This window comes from Cavia porcellus, unplaced genomic scaffold, assembly GCF_034190915.1.
Source record: "Cavia porcellus strain 051 isolate PalLab524CR breed Dunkin Hartley unplaced genomic scaffold, mCavPor4.1 scaffold_7, whole genome shotgun sequence".
Lineage (NCBI taxonomy): Eukaryota > Metazoa > Chordata > Mammalia > Rodentia > Caviidae > Cavia > Cavia porcellus.
In genome coordinates this window covers 91,028,016-91,053,191 of record NW_026947490.1, presented here as the reverse complement: position 1 = coordinate 91,053,191, position 25,176 = coordinate 91,028,016, and positions in this window count along the sequence as shown.

Sequence of the window (25,176 nt, the reverse complement as noted above, 5' to 3'; positions counted from 1 at the left end):
ATCCACAGGTTAAAAAAATGGACCCAAACCTTAACCACTTATAACAAGGAAACACTCCAAATCGATCAAAGTCTGAATGTAACAGTCAAAACTATAAAAGTCCTGGAAAATATGTAGAACACAATGTAGATAAACCTGGAAGTAATGATGGCTTTTTTACCTGAAACCAAAAAGAAATAAGTTCATTTCACTGGAAGAAAAAATGACTCTGCCCTTCAAATACAAGAAAACAGTAAAAGAACACTCAGTCGTGAGACTGGGCAAAAATATATGCAAAAGACACATTCATCGAAGGAATGTCACCTGTAATCAGAGAAGGATAATTAAAAGTTTGTAATAAGAAAACAAAAAATCCAATTTAAAAAATGAAAGATCTGAATAGACACTTTATTTAAAAGAAGACAAATGACTTGTAAGGGTATGAGAAGATGCTTCCCTGGAATATTTCTTAGGGAATTAAAAATTAACCAAGGTGTCATTTAACACCTATAAGAATTCTCTCACTCCTGAAGTCTAACAGCCTGAAATGCTAGCAAGAGTATAGAGCAACATAAACTCTCTGTTTGATGGGGAGAACTCAAAGTATTAGTTTGGAAGACAATTCAATAGTTTCTTATGAGACTAAGCATATGCTTATCACACCATCTAGCAATTTCATGTCCTTCTCCCTATGAGTCAAGAAGAAGAAAACCTGATCACAAATTCTTATAGTAGTTTATTTAAAATTACCCCAATGGAAGCTATCAAGATGCAGTTCAGTAGAACAGACAAACTGTAATGTGTTCAATGACAATGAAATATTTTTCGGTGCTAAAAGGAAAGGCCTCTCAAATCAGTGAAAAACATGGAAATTAACTGTTTCACTCAAGTAAAAGAAGCCAAACTAGAAAAGCTATAAACTTTATAATTCCAATAATATGATATTCAGAAAATGCAAACATATGAAGACAATATAAAAGATCATTTATCAATATTAGGAAGAAGGATGGAATGATTAGGGAGAACAGAAGAATTTTAGGGCAGTGAAACTATTTTATGTGGTCCTAAAATACGAGAAGATGCATATATATTTTTCATCTATCTAAATTTACACACTCTTCTCAATCTCAGAGGTGAACGCTAAGTGTGGAATGTTGATAAGCATTATTTGTCATTGAAAACCCTTCTGTTTTAACAAATGGTCAGCATGTTCTGAAGGGCGCCTAGTAAGGGAACCTGAATTTGGGGGATAGGAGTTTATGAGAACGTTTTGTATTTCACAGTCAATTGTTCTATGAAACTAAAATACCTCTTAACAATTAAAGCCCATTAAAACAAATGTATGTTGAAAGAAATACAAGCTCTCTAAATGTACAGATTAAATTGAATTGTTGAGAGGACTGAATGAAAGAATTCTCAGTGAATTACTACAGCTATTCTAAAGATGGAAGGCTGTTAAATTAACCACCCTAGATGCCCAGAGGCCCACATGTCTCAGTTTAGGATTTGCATGTCAAAGTATGTTTCAGAAGAACCAGTAAGTATGTTTACTCAAGTGCATTCATTTTATTACTATTTAGACTTAGTAAGCATAGGAAGCACTTTGGTTTAATGTCTAAGTGCAATGTGATTCAGGAGGTTTAGCACAATGGAATTCCGCGCTTCCCTGAAAAGTGGCAGTTGACACGCATCTGTTATAAATAAACAGTAAGAAAAAAGCTTTAGTAGGAAAAGAGAACTGGAAAGATACATAATTGTTTGGCAAAAGATAGATTTTATAAAGCTTACATAAACTATAAGGCAGATCATTGTAAAACATGGATATATATATCTTTTGTATGTATACTAAAATAATCAGAGAGGATGTTTATTGATGGGAGGTAAAATAATGAAGAATAACATAGTGCCATCCACAATACATGAAGAAAATATAAAAGCCAAAAGTGTGATTTAATATAAGTCTGTTTACATTTTAATTTGAATTCTATTCTCTATACCTAATACAATAAATCATTGTTCAGTAAAAGATGAGTAATGATTCTTCTATACCTGATATTGTTTGTTAATGGAGGTATTATGCTACAGTTTTTTATGCTGCTTAAATATTTAGCAAGTAAAAATCCTTTCCCATTCCTTGTCTATGAAGATAAAATCTTGATACTTATTTTCCAGGAAGAATATTAAACATATTCAGCTGAATATTTGATAGGTTATACAAGAAAAAGAACAAAAGTTGAACACATTTCATTTAAAATTTGTTTTCTATAGAGTTTTTAATTCTCTTGTTAATAGGATTAATAGTTTGGTTAATCCAAATATGCAATATTGTTCATTTATTGATTAATATATTTAATGTGTGTGAATGACTATTTATTATAATCCTACTGAACACCTAGGATCTTCCGGTTCTTTAGAAATAAAATATTTTTTCTGACATGAAGGAAAGAAATGGACTTTATACATAAGTGAACTGTAAGCTATCTATTAGTGTGGTCATTTCACAAGTGACAATAATAGGCATTTAACCATTTTGCAAGGTAATACAAATATACATCAATTTGTAAAAATTTACAATAAAACATTATTTTCCAAATAAGAGAAATGATGAGGAATGTTAAGTAACCATGAGTAACTATGATTCTGACATTAATATGAATAACATTTGTGACAAAATCAATCCACTTTCTTTTTTGCTTTTTTTCAAAAACAAGTTACCTGCTGCTCTAGCTCTGGGCATCATGTTTTGTCTGAAGTTCTAAACATAAGAGAAGATAAAGACCTTTAGGTATCTGGGGTTTGATCTTGATATATCTAAAGGAATTCATCTCTATATGGTTCATGATTATGACTCATTAGATTGGGCTGCTGCAAGTTCACCTTATTATTCAGTTTTCAGAACAGTATTTATAGTAGAGGAAGACACGGGGAAAGACACTGGGAATTTATTTCGTGTGAGTTAACCTCTTCCTATACTGCATAAAAAAGATAAAATATTCCAATGGAATATGAGGTTTATTTTCTTTTTCAATGATAGGTGATAAACCTTTGGGAGGTGTCTAGGAAGACAAATTTGCAGGAGAAGATACACACTTTCAGGGTGAGACCCCACTAAAGTACAATTATACTTTGGTGCACACACAAAGAAAGGGAGTTAGGAGAATAGAAATTGTGGCTCAAATTGATATGGAATAATCATGTCATGATAGTCATTCCAGAACAAACACAGAATTCCAACTTTAATGTAAAATATTCAAAACAATAAAAAATCAATAAATATACTGGATGAATACCTTACACTGCAGCAAAATCTTTCTGACACAATACAAAGGATAAATAAAAAGAATGCCAGAAAAATACCATGTAAGAAGTCATGAAAGGTGAAAAATAGAGCAGCTGAATGTAATTGAAGTCAGTGGAAAATAGACAAGACATATTAGTAATATTGTTACCATAGAATATTGTACACAAATAAATAAAGAGTAGTGAAAAATATGAAAATGAAAAATATAAGATAATTGTGGATCAAGGCTGATAAATTGTTGAGAAATCCATTTACAAACTGAAAGAAAAATGAAAGGAGGAAAGAGAAAGAAATAAAGAAAGAAAGGAGAGAGAGAGAGAGAGAGAGAGAGAGAGAGAGAGAGAGAGAGAGAGAGACATGAGAAAGAGATCAAATTCACGAGTCTTTTCAAGTGTCTGGAATCCAGATACAGCTGCTCCAAAGCAGCAGCAGTGGTGGTTGGATTATGAGTGGTGATGGGGTGATTACATATTGTGTTTATGACACCTATTTCATGGAGCGTTTGTGTACCGTATCAGGAGAAACATTGATATTCATTACCCATGTATGAGAGACTTTTGAATGGAAAGAAAAATTGATGACCCTCTACATATCTTTGAATAATACTGCAAGACAGTCACAGAAATTGAAAAGATGTATATTCAAGTAACAGGAATGATAAGGAAATGTCAATAAGTAAAGAAAATAGTCTATTAAATATACAGAGTTAAATGTATTAGGGGAAGTATTAGTGGATGGCATTTTACTTGAGTTTTGAGGGAAAAAAAACCTTACTGGTGGTTGAAAACCACAGCATACTTAAGAAAATGGAAAAAGGTTTTCAGAATATGCTCTGAAGTCTCTGTTTTATATATGAACCAGAAGAGCAAGTAGATTCGGCTCTTTATACTGACACTTCAATTTACGCATTTTCAATAGAAACCGTTACACTAGGCTGAACTCCTTTGAGGTGTAGGTAGGAAGTCCCGCATACTCAGAAAATTTCTTTCCACCCATTCAAAACATTTTCCCAAGGACTTATTCTAGAAGGATATATGAAGAACAAAGTACTAATAGCTTTCACTCAATAACCTGGTTCTCTCCACTATTCATCAAATTCCAGAATTTTCTTGCCTGTGGATTCCTGCCAACAATGAATCCTACTGGACTCAGTTTGAAATAAAATGCTAGCAGCCTTGGAGTCAAATAATCTCAACCAAACGGTAGAATTAATCAAGTAGAAATAAAAGCACAATAAGAGGACAAAAGGCCTTTAACCATATAAATAATAGTGTTTCTAAACTTTGAACAAAGTTTGGATATTTATAGAAACTCCAGATTTCCATCGTGTCCATATTATATAATTTTATCTTGTGTACATCATAAGAAGAAATTGACTACAGAATAATAAGATTTTTTTTATACCAAGGATTGAACTCACAACCTCATGTTTACCAGGCAGGCACTTGTGCTTCTAAACTAAATCCCTGGCCTAATGAGATATTTTGAAAGAGACTAAATCACACATTTAATGTGGTGCATTGCAATTGTTCTGCCTTATTGTTATTTACTGTTGTTAATCATATATTTTGTCTACTGTATAAGAAAGACTCTATCAAAAGTGTGTACATGAGGACAAAATATAGTCTGCAATATATTCTGCAGTTTCTGGCATCCCCTGGGGTTTTGGGGTGTGTACACTGGAATAAGTCATTGCTGCTGTATGCTTTGAACCAACTCCCCTTCTTTATATTTTTCTTTACAACATTTAATGACAAGAAATGTATGATAGCATCACTCAGCTCCAGAAAGACTTTAAATATAAATGGAAATGCATTTTGGCGTGGAGTCATATTTTCCTTTACAAGTGATTATCTCTATAAATTAAAATTTGTATGTAAATTTATATAATCACTGAAACTCACATAACATTTAAAAATATAAAAATTTTCCAAATATGTTAGGACATTCAGTTCCTACCAGGTTCATGAAATCATTGGAGACGGAATCTAAAATTGGACACTTTTTCAAATCCTTTATCTTACATACTCTAGTAATGAGAACTTGAACAACTTTAACCTTTCTAATATTTCATTTCTTCATATGTACAGTTTTACAAATAAAAATGATATATATCAAGGAAGATTAAAAACTTAATCATAACTTATTTTAAAAGGTTAGCTGTTCTTGTATTAACTTTTTATTTTCTCATCTTTGGAAGTAAAGAAGCAACATTAACTATCAAACCCATTCTACAGGTATAGTACTAAAACTGCTGGAGCAAGACAGCATGGACTTACACTAACCATGGAAGCTTAAATTCTACTGCATTCTAAACCAGTTGATGATTGTGCAAAATTTTGGTAGCTTAGTACCCTGCTAGACTTACCAAAATTCCAAATAAGATGTTACATGAGGGAAAGCCCCTGATATTTTCAATACTTTTTATTTACTTATATTTGTGAGTGTTTTGCAAGATTTTTACTGTCCAAACAATGAGCATTTGTTTTATTTGAGCTACTAACTAGTTATTATTGATTTTATTCAATCATTAAATTGTTATTAAAGAAATCCTCCACTTTCTGTGAATTAGACATTATCTTAAAACAACCATTAACTAATGAAGGGCCAATTAACGTGGTATAGTTTCTGTGCTATATTTTTTTGTTGTTTTGAGAAAATATATGAACAAACTAATCTAAAAGAAAACAGATTTCTTTTGTCTCAGAGTTTTGGTGGTTTCAGTTCATGGTCTACTGTTTTGTGCCTGAGGTGACACGGAATATCACAGAAGCAGGCACTTTGGAGTAGAAGCCTGTATACCTCCTATATTCAGTATGTGGAAGACAGGGAGGAAGTGGGAAAGGCAGAAAAGAAGGTAAACATAGAAGGAGGGAGGTAAAGAGAGAAGACGGTGAGATAAGGCCCCAGGACAAGACATAGTCCTCAAAGGCATGCCCCGTGGTCTAACCACTTCACACTGTACCCTACCCACTTGATTACTGTCACATTCCATTACTTCCATCAAACTATGAGTCTATCAATGGAATGATACAGTGATGAAATTACAGCTTGGTAATTTCAGTCAGTCCTTGATCCAGTCAAACTCCCTGTCCTAATAGTGTTGCACGGTGACCTGAGTGTCTAACATACACATGTTTCATTATCTTTCTCACTGCCAAGTTCATTATTTCTTCTGCTCCTTCAAGGAATAGTATGACACTGACATGTCTTGAGAGTACAATTTCCAATCCTAAGGACTAAAAATATAAAAAAAAATTATTTCTATACTGTTCTGCAGATTAATATATTTTCATACAAATAGAACAATAATATGAGGATGTATATCAGTCAATTATATGACTTTTGAATAACAGACATTTGCAACAGGCTATATTAAATATTTTTAGGAAAAAACCATCAATAGAACTCAAGTAGAGAAGCTTTCTACTATATGTAGAAACATTACATGAGATGAAAATTAGTGAATTAATGTTTTAAATATGATTATTAAATTTTAATAGTGTTACTCTTTTTATAATTACAACTTGTTAAATTTATCAAGTAAAATGTTTTTTGTATCAAAGTTAAGCTGATAGTGTTCCTCAAATGTAACTAACAATATACATGTACAACTATAGATTTAAAGCTGGAAATTACCAAGTTCTTCAACTTTGATCTTTTGCAAAGCTATTTGAGGAAATCCCTTTAGATTCCAAATACATTTTAGGATAGGTTCTGTGCTGCTGAGCTGTACTTCTGGCCTACTATTGAAACTCTGACACAGACTGCACTGAATCTGTAGATCAGTTGGTGCAGCATTGCTAGACTTGAGGTGATATTATTAGTATTTTTTGTCAGAGGTTATAATTAATATAATTACAAATTTTAAAAAATCTTTGAGTCAACCATGCAGTTATCTGAACGGGCAGGATGCTGATCTAGAGATAGAAAAAAAACCCATCAAGCTAAAATCTACCTCTGCGGAGGAAGGAAAAATGCGAGTGCAGGACTGGAGCCCTACATGCTCACTGAGACCAGTTCACACTGCGCTGGGAGCACCGTGGAGTCAGATGATTCAAGGTCGAGCTGAAGCCACTGCCACCGATAACAGGAATTGTTGAGTCCCAAGCCCTTGGTGGGAGAATGCAGCACAGCATGGAGTGGAACCAAGATGGAAAACTGCATTGATTCCTGGTGAGTGCAGAGGATTGGGTCCTGCAGCTGCTGTCACTGGCTGGACGACATCTTGGAGTTGGGCAGAGTCCGATGCCACCACAGGGTCAGTCAGCCACTCCTGGTACAGAGAGGACAGGTGGGCTCTGCTGGGGCTGAGCTACGCCTCTGGTTGGGACCCAGTAGCCAGGGACAAAACAGTCATGACTCTGTGACGTCCACAAGGTACAGCCTAATTTGCTGAAGGAAATTGCGGGTCGACTGGCTCAGAGGCTCTAGGCTAGCCTGCATGTACCTCAGATAACAGCAAATCGGGGAGGGCAGCAAAACCCCAGTCAGAACACTTTGGAAAGACCCTTAGCAATATGGAGAGGGCCAGAGACCCCCCAGACACACCTGTCTGAAAGAAACCAGAAACATGACAAGAGATGGAAATAAAAAAAAAAAAAATCTCTGCACTGACCCTGGGAAAATAAGCCCAGAAGAAGTAAATACAGAAGACAAACAGTGAAATGTAAAATAATCATGCAATATTAGACACAGCATCAGCAGACATAAAGAAATACCTTCATGATCTCATAGATGAATTTAAAAATGTACCTCTGATCCAAGTGAGGCAAGATATAGAAAGATTAATTAAAAAAGTGGTAAGCCCCTCCCAAGAGAACACAGATGGAAGAACAGAGGAACTCAGAAAAGGAAGAGAAACCTTTGATGAAGAATATAAACAAAATCTAGAATACATGAAACAGATCCAAAGAGATTACCGGGAAACTAAAATCTCCATTGAAAGCTGGCAAAATGCCTTCACAGAAACTAAAGATAGCCTTTTGTAACTTGAAGAGAAATTTATGATGTGTGACCATGAAAGAAAAGATCTCTTAAAAATAACAAGGAACCAGGAAGAAACAATTCAAAGGCTAGAAGACAACAAAGGGATCTGTAACTTAAGAATAAAAAATGTGAGCAAAGAAGCAGGAGTAACCACAAATGAACTACAAAGACTATTCACAGATATAATTAAGGAAAACTTCCCAAACATAGGAAAAAGAAATGATATCCAGATAAATGAGGCATACAGAACTCCAGCCACCTACAGCCAAAACAGATCTACACCCAAACATATAATAATCAAGATTCCAAAAATCAACCACAAAAACAGAATATTAAAAGCAGCCAGAGAAAAGAAGCAGATTACCTACAAAGGAAAAATTATCAAAATCACAACAGACTTATCAACACAAACTCTCAAATCAAGAAGAGCCTGGGGGGAAATAGTCCATGCCCTGAAAGAAAATAATCTCCAAACAAGTCTGATGTACCTGGAAAAACTCTCTCTCAAAATTAATGGAGAAACAAGACATTTCCAAGACAAGGAGGAACTGTGGGAGTTCATGGCCACCAAGCCAACCCTACAAAAAAATACTGCAGGACAATCCAGAGAGAGAGGAAAAAAATACCAGGATTCCACCAACAGTGGCAGAGAGGCCTCAATGAATGGGGCAGACAGTGAAATGAAGGAGTAAAGTGGACAAACAATAGCAGAAAAATAGAACAGACAGCAAGCTATAATCTTTAATACAGATAGCTCTGATACACTAACAAAAAAGAAACACAGACAGAGTATATTAGGAGGCAGGATCCATCAAGATGCTCTGAACAGGAGATACACTCAACCTGAAAGAGGGTTAATAAACTGAAAGTCAAAGTGAGAAAATGATGCTATATGTGACAGGGAACCAGAGAGAAATAGGGACAACTCATCCAGCAGCAGAAGATAAGTTGGAAAGTTAGAATTACACAGCTGGAAGGAAGGAAAACCTTTTGACTTTAGTAAGTAAAAGAGTATAGCTCAAGATCAAACTCAGGGGTAAAAAGGTTCTGCAATACTCAGATACATAACAGGTTGAACCCCTAATCTAAAAACTAAAGGAGCTAGTGGGACCAAAATACACAAAGCATCCCGCGAAGGAGAAAGGTGAGAAACTGCCTAAAAAGGAAGGCAGAGGACATTGTTAAAAGTGTATCAGGATTTAAATCCACAGTAGTCTTATCACTCTGTTTAGTTTGATCATATTCTGTTCTGGTCTGTCTACTCATATGAGATTTGAGGGCACAGACAGCTAACACAAAAATAGCAGGCTATACCATGGTGTACTGGTTGATTTATTGTGTCAACTTGAGACAGTTAGAAGCTAACTAAACGAGTTTAGCAATTCTGCACCCAAGGATGTAGAAAAAGATCCACCCTAGGGTGGGTCATCACCTTGAGGTATAAGAGGGGAGGAGGAAGGATGAATCCATTAAATTCTTGGGAGAAGCTCCAGTCTTTGCCTTTGGTTTGGACCCTGCCTCCTGGCTTCCAGTGTAGACTCCAGCTTTCCAGCATAGTCTTCAGCCTTTCATCACAGAGCCTTTGGCCTTCTGTCACAGACCCATCAGCCTGCTGGTGTGGACTTGCACAAGACACTAGGGTGAACTCCAGATCTTGGATTGAATCCTTCAGCCTCCAGTGCATAGACACCCTCTGCACGCTTCCTCATCAGATTCTGTGACTATCGTAAGCCAATCTTGTTGTTTCTGTATATCCTGGGTGATATCTGTTCTCTCTAGTAAAACCCAAAAGACTGCAGTGGCTGCTAAAGTCCTGGTAGTATATTGTGCTTTAGAGGAAAGTTGGTCTTCTTGTTTGTATTTAGAGATATTACCTGGGTGCCAGAAGAATTTCAGTGCAGTCTACTTTTGGGATGGTAGCATGGTTACTTTAGAGAACTTTTGACCAGATCTATTTTGAAAATTGAGAGCAAAGAGCCAGTAGAGTAATTTAAAACACTTGGCCAAGGCTTCCAATGGAGCCTTCTCCATTGCAAGAGTGGGTTGTAAAGATGAAACAGAGACCATGGTTGTTTGGAATAGGACAATGGAAAATCAAGAGAACATTTGAATTGCAGGAGATTCTTATATTTTAGTCATGCCACGTCGTGTTAAAGTTAATGGGAAGCAAGGACTGTGATTGTAATTGTTCTTTTAGTGTGATTTTAATGTTTTATATGTTTGTAACCCCCTTTATTTGTCAAGTACTGTGTTTTAATGTTGAATTTTGGTCACCTTTTAAATGTTTTGGTTTTGATGCGGGAATTAAGTGTAAAAAGAATTGTGTATATATGTAATTGTTTTATTAACGTAACAAATCTGCCACTAAGGACTATAGTTTAAGGAAATGCGTGTGGTTATTAAGTTGACCAGGGGTGGATTGTAATGGGTTGAGAACTGGTGGTCAACTTAATGCCAGCTGGATTGCATCAGCATGCAGTGAGCGAAGATGCTCCACCTGAGAAGGGTAGCCAGGATAAATAGGTGGAGAAGAAGGGAGGTGTAGAGGGTTGAGGCATTAAGGAGGCACTGTGGGTTCTCCTACGATTTGCTGTCTGAGCTGTTGGTTCTCCTGGAGGAGCTCTGGTCCTCAAATCGAGCATTGCTTCCTGGCTCTGGAGGGGAAGATGTGCTGCTTGGTCTCCAGGATGAACTCTTCATGCTGCTTCCTGGCACGTACCCGACTGTGCTTGTCCTCAGAGGAGCTCAGAGCCTCCATGTCCCTGGGGATGGCTGTGGTGCCTTTCAGGATAGCCCTGGTCTTTGTTTTGAGTGTGACTTCTTGGCTCCAGCGTAAAACCCTCATCCCACAAGCACAGCTCCTTCATCTTGCTGGCATAGACTTTCTGGTTTCCACCACTGACCCTTGTGTCTTCCTGTCACGAATCTGTAAAAGAGACTGGCGTGAGTCCTTCTTGTGGGCTCTGGACCTCCAGTTGGACTCCTGGGAGGCATTGTCCTGAGCTCTGGGTCTTCATCTGGACTCATGTGGGACATTGCTGTGGGGTTTTAGGCTCTTGACTAAATAATCTATGTCTTTGGTGTTGTGGATAGATTTCCTGCATTTTCCTGTGTTGACTTGTGGTGACCATTATAAAAATATTATAAACTCCATGTCCTAATCCTAGTGGTCCTCTGTGTACAATCCCTGACTACAACACATGGTAACTATTCTTAATTTCCTATTAACTTAAACTGAAACCCTGTATTATTTACAGTCTTAGTATGACTGATCTTATTTGAAGCTGGTTTTTTAGACTGCTATTTTGCCTTGAGATTTTATTCGAATTTGGTATGCTTGATAGTGTCAAGTCTAAGAGTAGAGGCAACTATTCTGAAGATAACAAGATGTAAAAGATATACATTCTAGTTTTGATTATTAACTGCTATCGAGTCCTACAATGTCTTAAAAGTTGTGTTTTTATAAAAATAGCTATGTAATTCTATGCTTACCTATATAATGCCTGATGACGTGGACAAGTCTATTGAAAATAACAAGGGAAAGCATAGTAACTACTGTAGATTACCTAATATTGTGGTCTTATATGTCATTTTCATTTCATGTTTTTCTAGAAATTTGTTTTGTTGCCTTGCTTTGATCTGATTTTCCCTAAAATACAGAAAGGATAGATATAGATATACATGTAGAGATTCACACATGGGAGGAATTTCTAAACTATTTATGGGAACAGATTATATAATACACGATGTAATGAACAGATACTCTGAAGAAGATACACTAAGAAATGGAGTGCTAACTCTGTTACATTATGATATAAAATCTAGCAATACTATTTTCCACTGTTCAGAATGATATTAGTCTAGCCTCTTATGTTCAATTTCAGCATACGTAAAGATAAAGACAGCTACTATGAAGAGAATGAGAGACAATATGGTAGTCATTATTGACTTCCCCAAAATCAGGTCTTGAAGACCTAAAAAACCTTCATTATCTTACAATGATTTGATTAGTTCTGTAATGTTCAGTGTGTATTCAATGTGGGTGAAGATGGGGACAACTATTTGGAAGAAAACTAGAGACAATAAGATAGATAGTGAAAATCTCCAGTACACTTGCTTTGAAATCTGTTTTTAAAAATTGTTTCCTTATGAACTGTTATGTTCTGTTTTGTCATGTTTAATCTTACCCTCTTTAAGATAAAAAACAAGTGTGTGGGACTGATAACCATATTACTAAGTTTTTGTTGGATCATTGAGCAGAACTGTTTGCAGTGTCATTATTTGAATGTCACTTTGTATGCTTTAATTTTGTAATTTGCACAACTATTTCTAAGATAACAATATGTAACTTATCAACTAGTGATTTCATACTGTGTATTTTTCTGAAATTCTATATTTCTACCTTTTTTTTTTGTTTTTTTTTCTCTTTAAAAAAAAGCTGGAAATTACCAAAAAGTAGAAAATGTATTTTCTCTAAATTACATATATACAATTAAAATTTAAAGAAAAAAATTTCCTTACCAACAAACAAAAATCATTCTTGTCAATTTTCAAATGTGGCTATGAAATTATTGAGGTCACATAAATTATTAAATAAGGTGTTTGTTTATTTCAAATATCAATAAATAAATTCAAGATAGAAACAAAATAAATGACTGATGTGATATTCAGTCCAATTATTTGATGTGCAGTATTGTAACTGAGAAATTAAATAGGACGGATTGCTGGGAGAAACTTATTAAAATCTTATTTTAAAAAGATGTTTCCATATTTTAAAAAATATGAAAAGCAAATAACCTGTTTCTTTGGAATTTTTTGGCCTGAGACATATTTATATGAACTACAGTCAATGATCATGTGCTTTTAATTGTATAAAATGTACAGGAAAAAACTAATAAGCAGATAATTAGTACTAGACTAGTTTCCATAGTTCACAGAGTTTAGAACTGCAAGTAATAGTATAAAATAGAACTTAAAATATTGGTTTATATTATGTCATAGCTTTCTTCTTTATATGGCCATAATTAATTTATTAGAATTTATTGATACCAGTTGTTATTCCAAAATTAATATTATTTTTAATATTTAAATATCATAAAGATTCATTTGATTAAAAGAATAATATTCACAATATTTATATATCTGGAAAAATTATTCTTCTAATTTATACATTTCCTTTTTATTTTATTTAGAATATAAACAGTCAGAGTAGTGAAATATATTGACGTAGCAGCACTATTAGGAAGAAAAATGTCCACAAGAGCACTGTGATTATTTACAGATACTTTAACTATCTAACATTTAAAAATCTTATCTATCAAATATAAATGAAAACATCTAATCATGAAAAAAGAATATTCACGTACACAAATTTTCATACTATTTAGACAGTCAAGTTAAATATTTACTTTTGATACAGTAAAGTACAGTGAATATACACTGTTATTTAGTTTCTTGCTACGATTGCAAAATATAAAGATTGCTCTAACTTTTCCTTAATAATAAGATACTGAAGTTTTCCAATAACTCGATGTTTTTGTATCTGAATAAGTCATACTTTGGTTTTATTTTAGGCAAGCGCAAATGGATTTTGCTTCAGCAATTTTCACCAGCCAGACTAACATCACGCACAGCTACAGTTAAAGAGGTCAGGTCTACTTATTGTAAGTGAATTAAAAACCACACAATCTCACCAAGGTGCCAGGAGCAAAATAAAGAGTCATAAGTATTTTTCCCCATCTGCAAGACATTTTTTTCCACAAATGAAGTAGTCAGAATTTCATCCCGTGCTTCTCTGAAAACGTGAGGTTTTTTGCCTCAGCCTTGGGCAAAGTTGCCATAGAGAAATTGTCAAATAAATATTTTCTGGAAGATTTTGCAGAAGTAAAACTTAGGTTATATCCAGCTGCCATGTATCTTTCTAATAATGGTCACAGAAACAGATATCTATATTTTGGCTTGAAGGAACATTCCAGAATGTCTTTGAACTGAATCCCCAAAGGACTACAGAATTCAGTGAAATGGCTGAGGCTGGGTGACAAGCGTGCATATGGGAAGAGTGTGGGATGTTAAAATGTTCATATAGATAATATACACAGCATAATGAGGTGTAAAAGGAGAGGTGATATGGGATATAATAAATTAGAATAGAGTAGTAATTCAGTATCTTTATCAATAAAAATGTGACTTTTAGTTCCTGTTCTAGCTCCTGCTCCTCCATTGGGAAAGGCAGCCAGTTATATGTGGGATTATGGCGTTATCCTGTAATTAGTGTCACGCAATGAGGTGAGCCATGAAAAACCACACACACAAAGCAAGAACTGATGTGTCCAAGCTGTAATTACAGAAATGTGAGCTTTGTCACTTTTAATGGGAATCAATGGAATAGCAATGTATGAAATGGCACATAGATATCACGGAACTGAGGAATCAGAACAGAATCCTGAAAAGCACAGGTTCTAGAAGTCATGGGAAAAGGGAGAAAAATATTTTTACTAAGTTTGGAAAACTGTAGTTGAGCAGAGTCCTAGGGACACTCAGTGAGTAAGTCCCTAGGCCTATGGTTCCATCCATCGGAAATGGGGATTCAAAACACACATTTTCTTACCCTGTGTTGTATCCAGTTCACAAACATGTTTTGGGGGAATCAAAATTATCTAAAACCATCACTCAATAGCCAAAACTCTGAAAATAATCCCAGAAAAGTCACAAACATAAGAAGGAGAGGTTACTGCAGTTAGTGAAAACAGTGTGAGCTCTACTGTGAATAAATCAGTGTAAAATGAGAACTTAAAAATTATAGTAAATGAGAGAAAAGTAATAGATGAGAATATAAGACCCTCAAGAGACAGGAGCATATTATAATCAGAAACTGAGCAATAAGAAATAAAAGGGGCCAATGACAGAAGGAGAAAGAGCTATCAGAAGTTTGAGAACAGAAGGTATAATCTAATCAGTTTAGAACATACAAAAATAATTCCAAGGAAACAAAGAAAAAATTTTGAAAGATCATGACAAATTATGTAAAGTTGGAGGAAATTACAGTTTTTGCACTGATCTAAAAATTTTGATAATTTCGAATGTTAACAACTGAAATATACAACAATGAATTAATCCAGCTATACTGTTTTCTTTGACTTCCTCATTGAAATGGCAGAGAAACTAATTCCGTCTTTCAAGACAGGAACAAGAAGTCTGGGTGGTATATGAGAGTTTGTTAGTAGTCAGGTGGGTATCTGAAAAGTAGTGGTACAAAAGTGTAACAGTATTTCACAGAAAATATTTCAAGAAATGAGACTTAGATTCACCTCGAGTTTTTTTCACAACTTGATTATCTAATATAAATTTATTATTATCATTTCTCAGAATCTAAATTTCTGACTCAGTTGCTTACAGGAAAAATTTGATCAAATCCTCATAGTATTTCTCCTCCTTTTTAGCCAAAGCTTTTTTTGTTTAGCCAAAGCTTTTTTTTTTTTTTTTTTTTTGATGTCTTTCTATAGTATTTACCCTTCTTTAAATACTCAACACCTGAACGCAAAGTATTGGCTTAATACATATGAAACGATTAGATATTTCAGAATAAATTGAAAAATTTGGACTACTATATCTGTATTTAAATTTTAATACCTGATACCACCAATATACAACTAGATTCCCCTACATACTAACTTCTGACTAAGAGTTTGATTTTATGCTATCAATGCAGATAAATCACACTTCTAAGGTGATATCTGGTTCAGTGCATTCTCAGACATGTGTGGAGGTCACACGTCTCCACAAGACTGACTAGACCTCAATCAAATAGTGTCACATGATTGTTTGGGATCCGTACCCCAATCATCACTTGTCTGTTGACTGTGCAATGAACTCATTTTCAGTCTTACCACAATGGTCAGAATCCCCCTCACAAAATTCCATCTCCCATAGTATATGAAAACTTATGTTCCCCCCTAGGAACACTATAATATCTTTCAGTCGTTCTGTGTTTCAAAGATTTATTTCACAGCACTTAGAAGATTACAAACAAGGGACAGTCACAAGATATCGCATCTAAGAAAATCAATGTATTTGACAGTCTCAATAAAATATCCGTAGAAATCTGTCCAAGAAGTAGAGAGGAAGTGGAAATAATTACAGTCCTTACAGATTTGGTTTTCCTCACGTGCCTTCTCCAAAACCATACTTTCCAACCTCGTAGGCTGGTTTCCAGGCTCTTGGGATGAGACAATGGTCAGACTTTGTTTTGAAATCTTTTGCAGTATGAAGGCCTATTAAGCCTACCGGTTTATAGTCATCTACATTTTTCTCTGATATTTGTGGTCTGAAAAAAAAAGGAAACGATTTCTCATAAAAGAGAAATAATTGTTCCTGCCTGAAGTTATTGTCACAAGTACACCTTTCACATCTCATAACATGACTTTAGGGATATAAGTTCACTGTTAAGATTTAAAGATGTTAGCAAAGTTCATTTACATTGTATATTCAATGAACATTAATTCTAACAGATTTATAAAATCCATGTAAGCTTACTTTTTTAAAGCTTTTCAGCAATAGTAAGTGGAAATGATCTTTAAGGTTAAATATGAAGATAGATTTGGCAGGTACACCAAGGAAATATGGAAAACAAAGACATGATTCACAATAACTGAATGAGGAACAAAACATTCTTCAAAATTTAGGGACTTTTCTTGATATATTTGCACCTATAAAGCCCAGTAGTTTTTATTCTGATGACCTTAGGTATTTTGTTTTTGTTTTTTTTTTTTTTTTTGAGTAATCACTGCTTTTTTAAATTGGCCTCTGTTGCATAACCTAAAACATGTACATGGCTTCTTTTCATAAAAAAATTAATTGTTCACAGGAAACTTGGTGAATTTTCTTTATTGCTAATAGGCAATGATAAAACAGCCCCCTCCTCAACAATGCAGCGACAATAAAATGTTAAGCACTTTGCTTTTTGTAAGACGCAAGCTAATTTATTCATGTAAGAATTTATGGTTGTCTATTTTGAATGTTTCTCTACAGCATTAGTAGAGAGAGGGGATGTGGTGTCTGAGATGTACAATTTATCAATAACAGCAGTCTCCTTGAAGCCAACTAGCTAAAGGAAAGAAGAGAAAAAAATTGTGCCTGCTTAAGGACATATGGGAACTGTGTAATGTCCCAAGATTATTCCGATTACTCAGTTCTAGGTTGGGATCAACTTAGTAAAAATGGAATCATTTCTTTAAGCACATCCTATAAATTAGAATTTTAAATGAATTTGTAAACCCAAGTGAAATATCCAAACAGGGAGCCACTCACTCTTTGTGTTTTGTGTCCTATGGCTTTGTTGAATAAAATTGCTTCTTAGAGAGGCGTGAAGGAGGCTACATTTTTAAATTTACAACACATTGCCTCGACCAGCGAATTCATACCATTTCATCATGAGCTTGAAGTGAACAGAAAAAGAGAGTATTTCATTTTAAGAATATTATAACCGTATTAGAAAAGTGAAGAAGTAAATAATCCAAGATGTCATTTACAATTTATTCAATTTATAAGTTGTAATCAACACCCATTCCTAAAAATAATTTTTAAATCTGTTGCCATGTGTTTATCTCTGATTAGTTGGGCCAAAGCAAAGAATTTTTTATCTTTTCATGCTCAAAAATCACCTCTTTCCAAAGCCAGCACATATGACTAATCACTGAAAATGATAGTTTTTGTACAGCTTTACTTCATGTTTGAAAATAACTGGCATCATGCATATTAACACCACTCAGTGGTGTGAGTCAAAGCCAGATGTGAGATCAAGGACTTGTTGATTTGTGCGCCTGTCACTTAAATGAATGAAAACCTCTCCCCTGATTTCTTGCTTTCCCTTTTTTTTTTTCCAGAGATAGTCTATTTTATGAATCTTAAAGGATCAAGTGAACTTTATCACATTGTGCTATCAGTAACCTAAGTATCAAATAAATCATAAAGAGCCTATATACCAGTGCAGTATTTGTCTTGCAAAATCTTTCTCACATACTCAATGTATCTGATATATTCAATCACTGGTATTTTTGGTTTTACCCAAAATATATAATACAATTACCTTTCTTTGAATTCACAAATTAAATTCTAAAAAGTAATAGAATCAAAAGAATGTTAGGACAAAATAGATAATCAGTGATACGTTTGTCATATTGTAAAATTTTAATGTTTTATTACTTTAGAAGTACTTTATTTAGAAGTACTAAGTGAGGGCTGGGGATTTAGCTCAGTGGCATAAGCACTTGCCTGGCAGGCGTGAGGTCATGAATTTGATCCCCAATACCAAAATTAAAAAAAAAAAAATGAAAATACTAAATAAATTAAATGCTATACTAGTGAATTGAACATCCATTAGTTCTCTGTCTCATTGCCCTCTAGTTAACATCTTTCTTAAGTTTCTAAGGCAGTAGTTCACAAACAATATTTTCAGATGAAAATATATGAACCATGGTAATTAAATTTTCTTAGATTTAATATTTAAAATGATTTCTTTATTTGTCCATATTGAGATAATTTCTTAAGTTTAACTTTTTACTAACATACAAATAGCCATCACCCACTATCTGAAATTGTTTAGGGATACAGATTTCATAATTCAGAGATGTTTATATTTGTGAATTTAATACATACTTACAAGTACTTTTCATTATGCACTACAGCGTTAAGCTCAGAGACAGACAATTAATGTCTATGTGCCGTAACAGTAAGTGGGATTAGAATTTATAACTCTACTCACACAAAGTTGGTTGCATTTTGCCACTAAATAATTTTATCAAACATTTTATACTTTTTCAGTTGCTTGTAATTACACAGGTGACAGTGAAACTGGGAAATAGTGTTATCTTGTTCCTAAGGTATTTCCATGATATCAATGATGCACACTTCTTTGCATTATATTGCTCTACTCAATGGCTTCATTTTCCATTTGAATTAAACTATTCTAGGTAAAATAAGTTTGCTTTTGTTAAGAATTCACCCTACTAACACTGTCTAATTTTACATCAGCTCCTCAGCAAAGTCTAAATTTTTGGCAGTTTTTGTATTGTATTGTTTCAAGATGACATTTGCTTTGTTTGTCTCATTCTGGTATATCTTCCTTTCACTTCATTTCTCTGTTCTCATTTAACATGTGTTGTATATATATATATGTGTGTGTGTGTGTGTGTGTGTGTGTGTGTATTAGTGATGATTTATATGTTCCTATGTATCATTTATCTACTATATAGTTTAGTACATTTATATTTATCTTATTTGGAATAAAGATTCTATTGTAATTGCAAAATTATGTTTTTCTTTCACTTGTAACCTAAACAAGCGTTGCCAAAGCTCATGATTTATCTCATAAATTGCTCAAAATGTCATTTTTTGTTATCTAATTAGAACATTTTACATAATTAAGATAAATGAATCATCCTCATCTCAGTGTTGTTTGTTGGGACTACTAAGCAAGATAAAAACCCCTTTGACTGTGAATTCTTTCAAATATCCATCACTATATTGCTGTGATTCTATTTCTTTTAATCCTAACTCTGATTGTGATATCCGGTGGAAGAAAACTGAATCCACACAGACCATGAATCTGAATGTAGAGTAAATGCTCTATCTAGTTTATGTGTTAAATTAAGGTATTTTGCTCATAACACACATGAAAGACAAAAATCTCAGCATCCCGATTCATTTGATTTCCAAAATACCTCTCCATGTTTTATTGTTTAATCTCCATATTTTTAATCTTCAGATTTGACCACTCCTTTGAATAATTCTAAGGCATCAGGGCATAGTTTACAGAGTTCACAATTTACATTTCCCTTTTCTGCTCACTGAAAAACAACAACATTTTCCAAATTCCCTTGATGAGTAGAAGCAATTTATGATCTTTCTGGATCACAGAGATATAGCTCATTCTATTGTACAATCTTTTCCTCAACCTGCAAGTTAAATATAGTGGAGTTGGAGGCAACATAGATTGGAATATAGTCATTCAAGTAAATTAGTGCGCTAGTTCGCATGATAAATACGAAGCACCAACAGGCAGCCACAAATACACATATACCCAGATAAAAAATTGAATCAATGATCTCTTGGTAGTTGCTTATTAATGAAAATTTTTTTAAAAAAATAAAATGAGCTATTTGGGAAGTTCTAAATCTATTGAATATAAAAGTTACATATTTTATTTTTAAATTCATTTTACTACTGTTTTTGAGATAGTGTCTAAGTTACTGAATTGCTTAGAATGGCCTCGAACTTGAGGTTCTCTTGATCCAGCTTTCCTTAGTGCTGGTATTGCAGACATGTTGTGTCAATGCCAGCGGCTACAATTTAGAAACCAATGAAACACAGCAAGCATAACCAGAAAACCATCTGTACCCCAGCTAGTTTGAGATTTAAAAATCATCTTTTACCCGAAAAGGAATATCTTATTTGAACTCATCGAGATCCTTTTTGTACTTTTTACATTGTATAATAGGTTATAATGATATACTAACTTTAGGGTGACCAGCACCATTAATTTGCTTTAATTCCTTTCTTATATTTTGAAGATCTTTGCTTTGAATTCATAGATACTAATCAACTTTTTCACAAAGGTGGCAAACATTTTCTGGAACCAAAAGTAGAGAGCATAAAATATTGCGATAATGAAATAGTATTGCTGCATACTATTGTTTCACAATCATTTATCCTTATATACAAATATTATTTATCTTAGAAAACTTTCAATATTCATCCTGCAATAATAAAAAATTATCCAGAAAATTAAAGGAAGTAGAAAGCGAAAAAGAATGGAAAAGAGAAAAGTCACCCACCACTCTCCGAAGATGTAAATTTTTTCAGGATGGTCCATATTCACTATGGGGACAAATTTTCTTTCAAAAAGGTATCAATGGTATCTTGGTATATGACTGAATTTGGGGCAGATGGCTGTATTTTTGATCACGTGGGGGAAATAGCCATGATGGTAGATGTCAGTATCCAGCAAAAGCTTTTCTTTGAGAACTGAATTGCTAGCTAGCAAATGCATTTGTGTACTGGACCAGTCCTGTACCTGAAAAGTTACTAAAATGAAGAAATATCTTGCTCTCCTTTTTTATTTTCAAAACAGAATGTGCAAATAAAGTTGTGCTGTATAAGGTTTGTAGATTGTAAGCCCAGGGTTCCATGGAAGGGGAATGTTTAATCAGATTAAAGGACAGGAGGGGTCCTGTCCTTGGCAGAAGTAATGTTTCACCTGGTAAGTTGATGGCCGAGGTACGGTTCGAACTATTTCAGCCTAAGTGAGCAGTACACGTTTTCAACTCTATATAGTAATGGAATTCTTTCAAAAACATATTTCACTAATAGGATAGGAAGAAAACAGAAATATGTCAAGGGCTGACCAGGCCCCAGTCACCTGGGCGACAATCAGTGTGGGATAAAAGATGCAGAGACAGAGACTGAGAGTGCCAGCAGGCCCAGAGGTCAGAGCTCTCATCAGGCTAAGACTCACACTCTCTGAACTTCTCATTTTTATGAGGTAGACAGCGTTCCATGGGACCAGTAAGGAAACCCAGGAAACAGTGGAGTCCAGGGCACTTCAGGCTCAAGGTATAGTAAGAGACAAAGCGTTCTTGTGGGAATGGGACACTGATTAACAGGAAACTCGTCTTTCTCCTGAGTTAATATTACTACGGTAGAATTTTATGTGAGAGTCAGCGAACCCTCAGTGCAATGTCTTCTTATCTTCGGAGATGTCACAGCATCGCAGGTCCCTGAGCCCTCCACTGTGACCAGAAGCAGGGAGTTCTGTTGCACAGTCGTCTGCTGGTTCTTCAGGCGGCCAATACAGGCTGAAGACAGACTCAGGTCTTTAATATAAGAGGCCAGCTTATAGGATGTAGTCACTCGGGGTGGTCTCCATCAGAAAGAAAGTAGGAAAAAAGAAAAAAAGGAAGATTGATAAAAAAATGAAAGAAGAAGAAATCATAATAGCACTGTTTGATGAAAGTGCATCCAGTACTGTTTTATTAATGAAGAAAATATAGAAATGGGGAAAATGACATACACAATGAGCTCATTCAGTTCAAAGCATGCTTCTAAAGACATGAGGGTGATCTGCTTTAGCAGGTACTAAGTTTTCTTGTAAATGTACAGAACATGATTAATTCTAGAGATAGCAGTGGATTTGCTTAAATTACCACACACATTTGGTGTTGTTTACAGAAGACAAATACGCATATGTTCATAATTTTAAGGACATCAGTCTTTATAACATGTTTAAGATATTCTACGTTTATTACAATTGGGCTTAAAATTCTATTAAAATTATGCGAGTAAATTTTTGTTTAGTTTGTTTATTTACTGTCTTGTATTTAAATGAACAATTTGATTGCATAAATTTGAGTGGAAAGTAGTATCCTGATGACACATTCACCAAAATTTCCAGTCAGTTATAATTAATAGAAGAATTCATAAACTGTTAGTGAAACTTTGGTAAATCATGCAACATTCATTTGAACATGGATACAGGATATATTTTCAGATATATCTTACTTTTTTTTGAAGTAAACTGTAAAATTGAGGAAAATGATTTAAATCAAAGCAATGCATTGTAAAATTATTCCTAAAAAGATAACATAGCGCTTGTAAATCACTTTGGAAGCAGTGGCACATTAACAGTATTAGATCATCAAGTTTATAACATGATATGCCTTTGGTATATTTGTACATTATAAAATATTTAATTAAAGTTAACATTTTGATGTATAAATCTTTCTATTCCATGGTCAATTTTATTTCTAAATATTTTACTCTCTTATATTTTATAAATAGGATTATTGTTAATTTTAATTTTAAATAGTTCATTGTTAGTATATAGAAATACAATTACTTTTTGTACAATGAATTTGTTTTTGTTGTAATCTTTGAGATTATGTCATTTTCAAAAAACAATTCAACTCTTCAATTGCCATTTGAATATATTTTATTTCTTTTCTTGCCTAGTTTTTAACTAGTTTTTCTAGTATTAAGTTGAATGACAGTGGGGAAAATAGTTATTACTAATTAAAATATTATAGCATTGCCATTGAAAAACACATGTAGTCCAATGAAACAGAACAGAAGGCCAAGAATTTCACATTCTTGATCTTCAGTGGGAGGTCAAGAATACAAAAAAGAAAAAAAAAAACACATTTCATTGACAAATATCTTTGACACAGCTGAACATCCACTTAAAAAACTATCAAATTGAACCCATGCATTTCATAATACACAAAACTTAAATCACAGTGTGTTAAAATCTTAAGAGTGAAACCTGAAACACTAACACTCATTCAAAAAAACACATGGAAAAAATTCTTAACATTTGGCTTAAGAAATTATTTATGGATATAATACGGAAAGCACAGGCAAATAAAATTAAAACAGAAAAGTTAGAGTATATCAAGTAAAAGAGGTCTTCACAGCAAAGGAAATAGTAACAAAATTAAAATGAAATGGAATAGGAAAAATATTTGGAATTTATATTTCTTATAAGGTGTTAATAGTCAAATGCAAAACCTTTATGACTTGATAGCTAAGTAAATCATTAACCAGAAGATAAGTGTTGGCAAAGGTATGAAAAAAAAATGTAACTTCTTACACTGTTAGTGGGCATGTAGAATGCTGCAACGCCATGGAAACCAGTACAGAGGGTCCTCAGTCAACTTAAGAACAAAAATATTATGACGCAGCAACCTTGATTGACTCTGAGAATCTACTCAAAGGTATTAAAACCGAGATCTTGCAGAGATACCTGCATTCTCGTATTCTCTGCAGTATCACTCACGAAAACCAGGAGATGGAATCACCCTAAGGGTTCAAGGACAGAGTAACTCATGGTGGATGTACATATCATCAAATGGAACATTATGCAGTTTAGAGAAAGAAAGTCTTGCCTTTTGTGATAACATGGATCGAGCCCAAGGGACAAGCTAAGTAAGCCAGTGACAGAAAAATAAACACAACATGATTTCAGTGAGGTGAAAAAACTGTATCAGTCAAACTCATAGAATCAGAGAGTAGCAATGGCAATGTCCCAGGCGAGAGAGGAAAAGGACCTGAGATATTAAACAGTACAAAAGTTCACTTATATGAGACAAGTGAAATCTATTTTTCTGGAATCTACTGAGAAGCATATTGCCTGAAGTTACTAACACCGTATTTTGTGTCAGGGTAGATCATATATTATGTGCTCTTAACACACACACAAAGACACAGGAATATTAATAATAAGTGGGTGTAAGATGAACATTTTGAAGTGATATATATATGTTGATGGCATAGATTGTGGTGATGATTTCATGAGTTTTTGTTTATATCTGAACTCAAAAATTTGTACATGTTAAATATGTATAAGACTCAAATATCTATCATGCTGCTATACCACTAATTAAAAGAAAATATTATTCCAACGATGGTGTAACCATAAATATTCACAAAATTCAAAGAAAGAAAAATTTAATATTATTATGTTCATAATAAGTAAGGAGTTCATAATTTAAAATCATTCAGCTTTCTTAAAGAGAGGGCAGACATGAAACACAGAATTAGAACTTAGATACAACATGTTGAAATTAAACTTGACAAAATTTCTTACTTTAATGTATTGCCTTCATTGGAAAAGTTAAAAAAGAAAACGCAAGTTAAAGTATGTTAGCAAGATTTAATATTTACTAGTGGGAACATTTTGTCTAAACACACAGGTATAAGTAGAAAAACTCTTATCTAACACGCTGAAAGTGTGATGTGTGTGGAATTGTTCAGTGCAGATAGTAACCAAATCCCTTTAAAAGGATTTGAATAAACTGAATGACAGAGGAGTGGATCTCAGCACTTTGCAGTTTCGCCTCAAATTGTGTCAGGCAATA